This window comes from Calliphora vicina, chromosome 5, assembly GCF_958450345.1.
Source record: "Calliphora vicina chromosome 5, idCalVici1.1, whole genome shotgun sequence".
NCBI classification, from domain to species: Eukaryota; Metazoa; Arthropoda; class Insecta; order Diptera; family Calliphoridae; genus Calliphora; species Calliphora vicina.
The window spans coordinates 33,594,773-33,598,756 of NC_088784.1; positions in this window are offsets into that span (position 1 = coordinate 33,594,773).

The window sequence follows — 3,984 nt, forward strand, 5'->3', positions numbered from 1 at the left end:
TCGTTTTATTCGAACAAGAGAAAAATCGAATAATTCGAATACCCTAATATATACTTTATAGGGTTGAAATGAAAAATGTAGAAATTAGAAACGGAATGACAAACTTATATATACCCTTCTCACGAAGGTGAAGGGTATAACAAGGGATATCCAACAAAACACTGGTTTTTTTAAAAACCAGGCATTTTTTGTAAAAATGAAACCTAAGTTTCCATTGTTTGTCAATACCATAATACTAAATACTTTATAGACTGTTTTCTATTTTCAAAATTTAATTATGTTCTTTTTCAAATTTCATAAGAATATTTGTTGATTTGGACTTATTAATTAAATGTTTGTAAATGTTTCCATTGTAATATAGTGATTTCAATCGCTTGGGCAAAGATCATGTGTTTATTGTAAAAGTGGAAGAATAACTACATATGTACCAGTATTTAGATTTTCTTTTACAAGTATTTTTTTTTAATTATGTTGCCATAGCCCCAGCTCCACTGTGCTTCTGTTTGATAATAATAATGCCATAAAACAAATATTCCTCATATTGCAATATGTTCTCGTATTATTCGATACTCTGATATGAATGTTGAATGTGGTTTTTAAGCTATTTTAGTTTTGTACTGATTTCTTTCTGTTCTTGTCTGTCATACACATAAATATGTTTATTCTATTAATATTGCTCTTGGGAAATTTGTTGCTGTTTTTGAAAAAAAAAAAAATTCCGTATGACCAGATCATAATGAAATGTTGTCTATTATTTAATTAACAACCGTATTTAATTGAAAGAAAAATAATTCATTTAACAAAAGAGATATTTTATGTATTAGTTAGCTAAATATATTGTATAATGGTCTTAACAATGCACTTATAAAATAAACAGTCTTGAGAAAATAAATAGCACTAGGCTGAACAATTTGAAATTTGTTTAGTTTATAACTTCTTAAGGATCCAAAAAAAATGGCTTAACATATTCAATTTTGTCAAGAGTCTCCTTTTGAAAGTTCTGAATATGTACATTCCACTGGTCTGCCTTTTAAGTATGAGGTTACCATTGCAAATTCCCCCCTCCAGTCTTGTGGAATATTAGGGTACATTCCTAAAATTCCTTTCATTCAAAATACCCCCTCCAGTCTTGTGGAATATTAGGGTACATTCCTAAAATTCCTTTTATTCAAAATACTAAGGGGTATTGGCATAGGCATAGTGTTATGGTTGATTTAGACTATTAAAATAATGTTGGGAGTATGACATCCAAACTTCTTTTATATGTCTTAAAAGAAGTTTCTCCATTGTCCATGAAATCCGGAAGGTGTGTTCCCATGAGTAGATACATTTTTTCTGTTGAACTTTCTTTAAAATTATCATCTAATCCTTCTGGAATCTGTAGATTACTTCTGCGATGATTCCTCCGTGGTACTTTGCAAAACTTCACAGAAAGGCTATCGTGATTCCCTCTTCACCATTTTGAATGAAAAAAGAAAATATTTTCAATCAATTTGTTTTACAATAAATTATATTAGATGAATTAAATCATACAAAGGATGAATCTATACTATTATGAATTAATTAACAATGTATGACTTAAAAATGCGGAATTTACAATAGAAGATACGCCATTCTTTTGAGCGCGGTTTTTGTTTTTAATAACTTATATGACATTTTAAAAGGTACATATCTGTCAATTATTCTCTTTGCTTCGAAAATGTCGAATTTTGTACCAACGAATCGTCATATGCGAGAAGTTTTGCTTACTTTTTTAATTTTAAAAAAAAAGTGCCGCTGAAGCACACCGATTGCTCACCTAAGTTTATGGAAAATGTGTTTCATTATTTTTAATGAGCGAGAACTGGTTTGTGCGGTTCAGAAGTGGTGATTTAGACACTAAAGACAAAGTTCACCCAGGCCAGCCAAAAAGGTTTTAAGACCAAAACCTGGAGGCTTTACTACATGAAGATTGTTATAAATCTCAACACTAGCATGCAAAATCATTGGGTGCTACTTAAACAATTTCAAAACGTTTGCGAGCAGCAGGATTCATCCAAAAGCAGGAAAATTGGTTACCATACGAATTGAAGCTGAGCGATCTTGAAAGACGATTTTGAATGTCCGAAATTATGCTTGAACGCTATAAAATAACCCAAAGCGTAAGAGAACGTATGTGAATCCCGGATAACCAACCGAATCTAAGGTAATACTCTGTATTTGGTGGGAGCAAAAGGGTCCATTCTATTATGAGCTGAAAACTGACCAGATCATCAAAGGGAATCTGTACCAAACGCAACTGATTCGTTTGAAACAGTAATATTCCATCATGACAACGCTTGGCCAGATGTTGCAATACCTATTAAAAAGTATTTAAAATGAAGTGATTTGAGATCATTGTCCGCCTTTAACCTAAGAAACAGGCGCTACTGAGTTGATTTCATGGCCGCAGCAAAGCCACCGACAGAAGCGTAATATTCCAAACAGAGTGGACAGCTGCTGTGAAAAGTGTTATGACTGGTTCTTAGATCACATCCTCTCTATTTAATTTTATTTAAAATATAATTTAAATATTTGCCTTTCTTTCCATTTCATATTACAATTATTTTGTGCTTATACTCAAAAAATGTTCAGCTCTGTAATCTAACTTACAAATGCAAAGCAATTAATTGTTCTCAGTCCCATTGTGGTTTCATTCCCATGAATGTATTTTACATTTGTGTATTTAGTGTTAAAATAATTAAATTTATTTGATCGAATGACAATGTGTAGACATTTTCAAACTGACATGCCTTCTAATCATGATATTTATATGTACGACTATGTTTACAATTGTAAATAGAAATAAAAATTAAACATGCATATTCGAATACTAGAAATTTATATTAGAATACATACATATTTCTACTTTGTTTATTAGTAGTAGTTCTCAAACACTGATATTTTAGAGTAATTTTATTTAATTATTAAAATTTCACTAAATTACATTAAATTATACAATATTAAGAAATATCGAAATAATGAAACTGAAATAACTTTCCAATAATTTTTTGTCGTTTTTGTAATGAAATATACTTATGTAACAAATTATAAATTCTACTCCAAATACCCTTTCGTTTACAGTAAAAGTAACAGATCTTTGCAGTAGTTACGGTAAAAATATTCCGCAGTAATCAAGGTTGGGTACCATTACTGAATTAACTACAATTTAATCGTTTGTTTCAAAAACCAGTCAAGCAACAAAAAATCTCAAATTGAGTTATTGTGCGATTACTGTTTTGCAAAGGTAAATGCATCGTTTAATGCAAACAAAATTATATACTGGCCCCTATTATGGTGAAGCAAAGCCGAAAAATCCGTGTTTAGTGCAGAAATGAGTCAAGTGACAGCGTTTTACTGTTTTAATTGTTTTTTAAATATATGCTAATATGTATAGATACAAAAGTTTTATGTTTATCAAACATGGATAACATTCATAGGAAAAATATCAATTTTGTAAAAGTAATTTTTAGATTGCTTGATTTACTCAAAATCAATATTTTGTTGCATGACTGGTTTTTGAAATAAACGATTCAATGGCCGTTACCGAAGAATAATTGTATATTATGAGAATGAGGGATTTACAATAGATGACGTATATTTTGAACGCGGTTTTTGTTCTTAATAATTTATTCTCACTTAGTTATTGAACAACAAATTTTGTACCAAAAAAGAGTTATATGCGGGAAGTTTTGCTTTACTTCTTTAATTTGAAAAAAGTGCCGCTGAAGCATACCGATTGCTCACTAAAGCTTATGGTGAATGTGTTTCATCGGTTTCAACGTGCGAGAGATGGTTTGTGCGGTTCAAAGATGGTAATTTTGGCCCATGCCTGCCAAAAAGGTTTGAAGACCAAGAATTGCAGGCATTACTACATGAAGATTGTTGTAAAACTCAACAAGACCTTGCAAAATGATTGGGAGCTACTCAATCAGCAATTTCAAAACGTTTTCAAGCAGCTGAATT